The 9486-nt window shown below is 45.5% G+C and overlaps 2 long non-coding RNA genes across 2 annotated transcripts in view; one reads left to right on the forward strand and one right to left on the reverse strand.

Annotated features, from left to right (window-relative positions):
* Positions 1 to 264: 264 nt before the first annotated feature.
* Positions 265 to 9486, reverse strand: part of LOC109299912 — a 23462-nt gene continuing 14240 nt past the window's right edge. Inside the window, exon 3 of the long non-coding RNA XR_002098054.1 lies at positions 265 to 276. This is a non-coding gene — a long non-coding RNA (uncharacterized LOC109299912). The remainder of the gene's footprint in view (positions 277 to 9486) is intronic.
* The window catches only part of LOC109299906, a 19387-nt gene continuing 14248 nt past the window's right edge, over positions 4348 to 9486 (forward strand). Inside the window, exon 1 of the long non-coding RNA XR_002098053.1 lies at positions 4348 to 4360. This is a non-coding gene — a long non-coding RNA (uncharacterized LOC109299906). The remainder of the gene's footprint in view (positions 4361 to 9486) is intronic.

Here is a 9486-nt window from a genome sequence, read left to right on the forward strand (position 1 = left end):
TTTGGGTACCTTTGATGCTGCTGCTGATGCTACTGGTGTTGAGCCAGCTAAGTTATTTTACCTGTTGTCACATAAAGTGGTGGACCAGGTGTGAGGCTGTAGGGGAGGAGGAGGTCTCACTGGGGCACACTGCCACGTTGTGCAGGGGCCCCAGCACCAGGAAGGGTGCACCTTAATACACACAAAATATCCCCCACCCACATCACGAGTTTTTCCTGTCAGCAGCTTGAGGTGCAGGGCTCCAGAAGTCACACTCCCCCAGTGAGACACACACAGCTAGCAGGCTTCATAGTCTGCCAGGGCCCAGCACCCAGGCCTGCATTAGATTCCACCCGTGTGCCACAGGACAGACGTAGTCGCCCAAGCACCCACCTACATCATGAGTTTTACCAGTCAGCAGTTTGAGGTGCAGTTCTCTCCAAACCCCTGCACTAATCTTCTTGAAACTTGGCATGCTTTGTGGCCTTACCAGGGGCTACCATCCCTGTGGTTTTCACCCACCTGTGATTTAAAACATAAACATGACATGAGTTTGGCTTTCAAGAATTTGGGATGAAATTCCCCCAGAACCCCTGCACCTATCTTCTTGAAACTTGGCAGCTATCATGCTCCCAGCAGCAGCTACCATCCCTTTAAGTTTCACCCAAATAAGAGACATAAAAGTAAAGTTATAGCTATTTCATTGATCCCCCATTATAGCTTATGGCAGATCTCTAAGGTGGATCTGAAGCTTCAGAACCACTTCGGCCGGATCAAAGCGGCAAACTGATCCGCAGCTCCAGACTGGATCGCTGACATCTGAAGTAGCCGGATCCAAAACTGGATCAGATACCTGACTACTCGCACAGGCCTACAAGAAACTAAGCCTGTGTGATAACTGATCCTCTATCAATAACTACGTTTTGACAGGCTACATGAAAATTTGACAAGAAAAGCAGGTTTTAAGAAGAGAATACATGCTGGAAGTACTAGGAAGCCAACCTGGGTATGCATGGGAGAATGCTACTTGCAGGTGTTGCATCTTTGCAAATAATACATTTAATTTAAAAGAAAGCATGTAGCTTTAAAAACATGGAGTCCTGCAATGTTAATACCCACCGTACTTCTCAAGAAACTCATGAAAAATACACTTGTGATATACATCTAGTATTTTATGCAAGTACTGGCATTTTTAGGCCACATGTACATGTGTTTCCACTTGCAAAGCTCAAGCATAGACATGTTCTCAGGGACTCAGGCTGAGAACCAACTGCAAAGGAAGCCAAAATCTCATGAAAAGATATTTTTAATTATTTTTCTAGTGCAGTAGTGCCTAAGAAGCTCATTCAAGGATCAGGTCTGAAGTAATAAGCAGTCTCTTCCACAAATAACTCACAGACCAGGTACAGACATTACACATAAATTGGTATAAGTGATCAGAAACTGGTTTACACCTATAACCAAGCACAAGCTCAGTGTACATAGACTGGCTTAAAAATGGCAGAACCCAGTCTAAGATAGACCTGGATTGATATGTTTTCAGACTTAATCAATTTAGGTCAGATTCATATATCAAACTTCTGTGCCAGATCCCCTACCGACTCAAGTTAGGTTGCTGTCTGCTGGCATCTCAAGCTGCTTTGCAGCCTTCCACTAACCCCCTCCCCTTGCAGGAAGATGCACTAGCAGCCGGCCCATGTTTGGCTGCTCTGGCCAAGCACCTAGCAAGCCCTGCCCCCAGGCCCTCACAAGGCCAAGTCAGTACAGCCCTTCTGCCCAGCCATGCCTCCTGCCTGTGAACATCAAAGCTGCCATTTTATTTATTTAGTTATTAATGTATTTAAGTACATCTGCCAATATTATTGCTATACCAAATTGCTAAAGCACATTTGCTGTCAAAATTGAGGTGGATTTAGGTTCTTTGCCTTCTACTTGATCAGATTATCTAGAGTCTTAATTAGTGGTAGCCTAAATTGTTAATCGATGTTCCATAAAAAATGAATTTTGTGAGCCAATTCAGGTCTGATGAAACATAACCTTGTGCTTAGCACCTTGGCTTCTGAGGTTGCTTGACAGCACCAGAATATACGTTTTAATTTCAAAATGTATTTTCTAGCCTTCCTTTTGTGGAAGAAAGGCTTGAAAATGTAAATAATGTATTCTTGATACTATGGTGCTTGCTTGATTCTGTAGAAATCTAGGAAAAAAAGCTGTTGGAAGCGGTTACTACTCCATTAATTTAAATGGATAGTTAATTCTGCAATCTTCTGCATATCAGAGAACAATGTAATAGGAGAGGCCTTACTATTGCCACTCCAATACCGCTTAGACTAGATCAGTGTTGACACAGTTCCCCAAGCAGAGTCCTGTGTTTCAATGCATGGTCTACTCCTCCTTGCACAAAGATAGATCCCTGAAGACAGGGCTAGGAAGCTCAGATTTTCAAATGGTGCTGAGTCTTATTTCTGGTTCAAGTGAATAAGAACAGTAATTTAGGCTTGGTTAAACTCCCTTAGATTCATACTCACTATTGATCTAACAGGCAGATCAGACTGCAGTTTGAGCCATCATCTCTTATTCAGGAAAGTATCACCTTAAAGCGACAGGAAAACTTCAGTCAAATCTTTCAAAAATTAAAATATAAAATGATATTAAAAAGAGAAAAAAGAAAAGTCTTAACCTACTGGACACTTTCTTAAGGAGTGTAACTTAACTAAAACTCCTGGTGTTTTGAACAAAAGCTATAGCAGTTTCACTAAAAAGCATCATCAAATGTACTATGGACTTTTTTCTCATTGAGTAGGTGTGTGGGGGAGAGGATGAAATAGATTCTGAACACTCATTTTTTAAAGAAAAGACTTAACTGTGGGTGTGAAATGCACACTTTAATACTGAAAAATCTGGGCCTCACCAGTGAAGTATATTGAGGATGCTGAAGTCACTAAAATGTCTTCTTTTTTTTTTGACTCCCAAAGGGAAACCTGGGGGAGGGGAGGGAGGGGGAAGCCTTGAAAAAGCTACACATCTGCACCATTACTTACAGACATCTAAAACACAATACATATCTTACCATGGGTAAAACTGAAGCCCTGTCTATCTGTACAGTAGGAAATGAGATGACAGAAAAGCTACCCATATTATGGATAAGTGGAGGTAAAGAAAACTATGTTCAGTGATGCCATAAACCTCGGTTAAGGAGGTTAAGAAGTGAAGTTGAACTCTTGTAGCACCAGTACCAATTTACCTCTCCTCTTGAACAAGAAAGAGGGAGGAAGAGACCTGTATCTTTATAAAATGCAATTCCCTTCCAGGTCTGCTACTGTACAGCTATGCACTGGCCTTTGAGCTTAAAGTAAGCTCATAATCTTCTTTATAATACTATTAACATTGTATAAATTGTTCCATGATGTATTAAATATATACAATGTCCTAGGGCTTCAAAGAGTGATAAGGTCGTAGAGCTACATTTGAAGCGCAGAAAATGACCAAGTGAACATCAAATGCACAGTTCAGTTTGTAACAATATGAGAAATATATTCTAGACAAGCAGGGCTGGAAGGGACCCACAGAGGCCATCTAGACCATACCACCCCACCACCCCACCCAAGTCAGGACCATCTCCACCCAAACCATCCCACACAATCCATAATCTAAACCCTTCATAAGAGAAGAACCTGAGGCCAGGGCAGTTATTAAAACCCTGCATTTATAAGATTTGCCCTGAGATCTTGAATATCAGACTTTTTAGACACTGGCCTCAATACTGGGATGTAATAATAAGTGGAATACTGCCCATTTAAGTAGGTTTTTCAAAATGCAAATGTCTCCTGGGTACCCAACCCACACTGAAAGAGACTAGGGTCTGCCCAGCTCCTTTGTAAAACCTCTACTATTTTTGCATATATAACATTAAAGAGCCAAGTTAATTGTGACTAGCAGCTGGCAGCTTTCTGTTCCTGAACAGAGACAGGTATGCGCAAAACTGTTCTTACAATTAGCTTACATTTTCACACATGTAAATTGGAAGGATTTTTAAAAAATGCAGGTCTTAATCTGTATCTCCATGGTTCCTGTCACTGGGGAATGTGTCCACCCTGAGCAGACAGGACCTTTATTTGTAAGGTTTCACCCAAAACTATCATACAGAGTAAAATGATTAGAATTCAGTTTCTCTGCATTGCAGGATCAAGGGCTGAGTCAACCCTGCTGGGATTCAACCCACGTTCCAGGGAGTCTATTTCATATCTGATGCTTAAACCTCTAACCAAATAAAATTTCTGCTGGGGGGATGTACCAGCGTGTGGTCAGATTTTATTGTGCTTCTAGCTGAAATTCATTTACAGGCTTTCGAAAGTACCACAGTATAAGCAGCACACACAGGGTTTGTGATGCTGAGCTATTTGCTGCTCCTGCCTGGCATTTCAGTGCACCCTCAACATAACGCTACCACATTATGCAGAATGTTTCTGTTTTATGCCCATTCAGTTTCCAGTGCTCAGGTGTTTATTTGTGAATATCTATAAAGTACTTTGTAACTGAAAAACATTTCATCATAGAACTGCTAACTGATGATCTGATGCTACTGTTAGTGCTGCTGAAACTCACAGAAAATTCACTTGAAAAACATCCTCAAGTCCACATGATGAGGAAAGGTCACCCAGGGGCAAATGTTTATAAAGAAAGAAGTAAATCAGAATGAAATTATGGGTTTTTCTAATGAAGATTCCAAATGTCACCAGAGTTTTAAGGAATTTTTTATTATTATTATTTACTGGAGCTGATATGACTATTAAATAAGTCAAAGGCAAATCAACATAGGGAATAATTTAAAGCAACACAATGAAAAGTATTTCCCCCTAACTGATATTAAACAGTGTAATAGGGATTTCAGCCACCCCTCCAGTTAATTTGTTTTTGCATGGGGCTGTGGAATTTGAAACTCAATGAATTTAAATGATTCAAGCTTTAGAGCTGAGTGGGCGGCTATAGAGAATACAGGGACCGCTGTAGTTTGGGCTCTGACTGCCTTAAAGATAGTATGATTCTTAAAGCAATATGGCTTTCTCTTGTTTAGTCAGTAGGGCTGTGTGAAATTTCAGTGACCGTTTCATTTCATTTTGGATTTGGATGTTTTGGCAGCTGAAATGCCAAATTCAAAATGAAATGCAAAGCTCCAAAACAGATAGGAAATGAAACAGATACATCTGAAACGTTTCAGAAATGCTTCAGAAATGTTTTGGATGTTTCAGACTGTTTCAGAGGTGGGCTTGCAGGGAAGAGAAACTAAGAAGAGGGAGGGGGAGAAGGGAGGGAAGGACTCTGATATTGACATCTGTAGCTGGCCAGTGACAACAATTTGTCCCTGAGGTCCCTTCCAGTCCCAGCGCTCTGGGGGAGGGACAGAGAAGCAATATAAAAGGCTGTTTGTGAACTGCTCTCTGCCTTTTTGCAGCTGAGTCTGTATAGCAACAGGAGCAGCAGCAAAAAGCAGCATCTATAAGCTTGCAACTTGGTAGTGCCTTCCCACCAAGTTGTAGCCAATCCTTTCCTACCCTCCCTACTGTTATTCCTTGCAACTCTTTCTTCCCCTAAAATCTTGTTATTTGTTCTTCTTATTTTCCCCCTCCCCCTACCCAAACAGAAAGAAAGCAGTGGTTTTCCTGGCAGTGGCTTATCACTGTGCACTGCAGGAAAGCATTACACATACATTATACACACACTTACACAGACACACATTTTTTTCCAGCACACAAAATATGAAGTGTGCTGGAAAGGCAGGTGCCAGGTCTTCTGGCAGAGAAGCCAGAGGGGACAGAGGGAGAGCTTTAAGTTCCCCCACACCCTCTTTCCTAGCACTAGCAGGCATGAAGCTTCTGATGCTAGTGGCAGCAAGGAGGTAGGATCAGTGCCTGCATCTGCACCCCCTCCAATAACACTTGCTATCATAATAACCCCCAGCAACACCAGTATGACAGTCTCCCCCACCCTCATTTCATTTCCCAGCCTGAGCCTTCCAGTGCCAGAGGAGGAGCTGGATCTGGAAGCAGGGGACCTGAGGGCCCTAGCAAAAGAAATTCTGGAGACCAAGGAGGAGTCTGAGTTTGTGCTCCACTCACTCCAAGTTCCCCTAGAGCCAGGTCTCCTTCCCTGGAAGGCAGTTCAGAGGAGGCTGAGGTTGTGGACGCAAGTGGCTCAGCTGAGTCAGCTCCTCCTGTTGTTGTGCCTGTGCCTGCTTAGTAGGGGGATCAGGCAGGATCCGCACCTGCACCCCAGAAGTGAGGGGGTAGTGTCATGTGGGATCATTTTGAGGTGGCAGATCCCACATATGCTATCTGTCTGCACTGCTGATGTAAAACCAGCTGGGGCAAGGAGGTGAAACCACGGGGATGCTGATGCATCTCAGGAGGCACCACCCCCTTGCCCTTGCTCCTCCTCAGCCTGGCACCAGTGAGAGTGTGCCCCAAAAGAAGTTCCCCTCTTGCTCCAAAGCCCCCATCCCCAAGAAGCAGAGGCAGGCCACCCTGGAACAGTGGGGCAAAGGTGGACAGAAAGGGGGGCATATTGCAAAGGTGAGCGAGATCACCCAGAGCATTGGGAAGAAGTTTCCTTTGGATGGCCAGCCCTTCTCCTTATTTGATGGGCCAAGCAGGTCATGGTGCTTGTAGCCCAATCCTACCAAGTGCCTGCATGCACCACCTTCAGTATGATGGTGGCATCTCTAAGGCATGCAGGGAGTACTTGAGGGAGGAGCTGTGCACTTCATCTCAGACATTTGGAGCAGCTGGGGTGGAGATCATGCCTACCTGTCCCCCACAAGGCACTGGTGCCATCAGTCAGGCCATCAGTGGGCTCTCACTCAGGCCGAAGTGATGGATGCGTCCCACATGGCAACGGAGATCATGGTGGCCAGGAACCTCATGGTGCAGGGATGGTTCATTGGGCAGGGCGAGCTCACCTGCAGGTTCATGGTCACTGACAATGGGGCCAATATGGTCAACGCGGTCCGTGATGTCAACTTTGTTGGCATCCACTGTGTGGCACACAAGTTTCACCTCATTGTCAGAGACACCTTGGAGGGGAGCAAGGCTGCCAGTAATGGTGCTGTCACAACTGGCCAACTCATTTTGAAATGCAGGAAGGTGGCAGGCTACTTCCACCAGAGCATCAAGGGAGGCAAGAAGCTGAGGGACAAACAGGCAGAGCTGAATGTCCTGCAGCACAGAATCATCCAGGATGTGGAGACTTGGTGAAGCATCCATGTACCTGATGTTCAAGAGACTGGTGGAGCAACAGAAGGCCATCCATGAGATGGTCATGATGGTCCTCAAGCCATTCCTCAAGGCCACTGAGACTGTCAGAATTGGGGATGCCCTTCATAGCCAGGTGATCCCCATAGTGAGGCAAGTTGAGAACCAAATGCAGAAGTTCCACGGGATCAATGTTCCTGGCTGAGGCAAGCCACTGTCACCAGTGGTGCAGGCACTGGTGAAGTGGCTGAGGGAGGGCATCAAGAAATGGCTGGATCCATTGCAATCTACATGCTGGTGGTTATGTGTGACCTGAGGGTGAAGGGGACCCATGTGTACTGGCAGCCCCCAAATTCTCAATCACTGGATGGGAATCTGGGAGGGAGAAGGGCACCGGTGGGGGATGTGGAAGATGGGGATACATTTTCCCATGCCAGCACTATGAGCAGCAGCCAGTCTCCTCTATGACAGCCACTGCCAATGTGGGCCAAGGGCACGGCTTCAATGGTGGGGTCCAAAAGCACCAGACCCAGGCCTCAAGCAGGTAGCAGGGAGGTCTCATTGGCTACCAATCTCAGCAGAGACATGGAGCCTCTGGACTATGACCCCTTGGCCTATTGGGCAACACACAGCCAGATGTGGCAGGATCTGGCCATGGTTGCCCAGGAACACCTGTCCTGTCCACTGACCAGTGTTCCAAGTGACAGGGTGTTCAGAGTTGCTGGGGATGTAGTGACACCCCATCGCACCTCCTTGTATCTGTTTTTGGTGGAGCAGCTAATGTTCTTCAAGGTGAACCTCCTGCTGCTGGGGTGTCCTGATCTCCACATGAAGATAGAGTGAGTGCCACTCTCCTCGCTCCATCTGCACCTGTTTTCTTTTAAAATGTTTTTTAAACCATTTAATGTCCCACTCTCAGAGCTGCAGGCAGCACTCACTGCATCACCAGCTAGCAGGGGAAGAACATCTCCCTGCTGAGCTCCCATGCCAGGATGAACTTAGAGGTGTGGGCTGGGGCTACGGGGAAGGAGGAGGCCCCAGGTGCTGGGAATGACCTAAAACCGCACCCTGCCAGGGTTGGGAGGCCTGGTGGGACTGCCAGTGGCGTGGCAACCCCCAAGAAATGCCAGGACTGAGGACCTCCCTGGTGAAAGGCAGGTAGGAGGCACCTTATAACCTCCAGCCACCACATGCATGCACAGTCCTGGCTAGGGAAAGCCCAGACCTGTAAGATCTTTGAGAGGCCTGAGGCTTGCTGGTTTCAGTTGAGTTGTGAGGCTCCAGGTGAGCTTAGCTGCCTGAGATGCCATCTGCAAGGCATGAGCTTTCGGATTTAAAACCTTTGTCAGGCTGAGGAAGCACCTGTAGTTTCTGTGTGTGCTCTTCCTGGATGGAAGGAATAGTAAAGAAGCCAGAGGCTGGCATGCAATGCAAGCAAGAAAGCCAGTCAGTGAAAATGTAAACTGAGGTGTCAGGGGGTGAGTGTGACAGGCTGGGGTAAGGGGGATTTAGCAGGTAAAAGTGGAGAGGTACCTGCTACCTGGGGAGTCAGATGTCAAGCAGGTTGTAGTGTGTCATAAATCCAATGTCTATACTGAGTCCATGAGTTTCTGTATCTAGGACATTGATGAAGTGAAGTTCATAGGCCCGTCTGTGAAAAGTGGTTTATAAATTCCCTTTGAGGATCAGGACTGAGAGATTGGAGACAGAGTGGTATTCTTGTGAGAAATGTGCCCCCACAGGTAGTTGGTTATTTTTGTCTGTAATAGCTTCTACTGTGCAGTTTGTGGGGGTCCTGGAGATAGGTTAGCAGGTTTTGCATTTCTTGTCATGGCATGCTCTGGATTCATTTGGTGTGTTTTGGACTGTAGGAAGTTGGTTTCTGGTAATGAGGTTAGCAAGGTTCAGTTCCTCTTTGAATTTACAAACCACTTTTCACAGTCAGGCAGTTTTGTGATTCCCCATGTAACCCTGGTACACCCAAGGGTGTGCCCTATTCTTAACTGGATGGGATGGGTAGGCAGGAGGGGATGCTATGAGAGGGATGCCAGAATTACAAGCAGATCCCTCTTTCTTCTATAAAGTTAGCCCAAGCCCAAAGTTCTTAACTATATACAATTTATTGAGTTATAATATATATAAACATAAAACTAAATATTATATACATGTATTTACATAGTGAACACTAACCAATAACCAAGGTCAAACCCTAAATAACACTATTTACCCATCACAATAAACCAATTTCAGCAGCCTGCAC

Source organism: Gavialis gangeticus, unplaced genomic scaffold (assembly GCF_001723915.1).
Source record: "Gavialis gangeticus isolate Ggan-Ray unplaced genomic scaffold, GavGan_comp1, whole genome shotgun sequence".
Lineage (NCBI taxonomy): Eukaryota > Metazoa > Chordata > Crocodylia > Gavialidae > Gavialis > Gavialis gangeticus.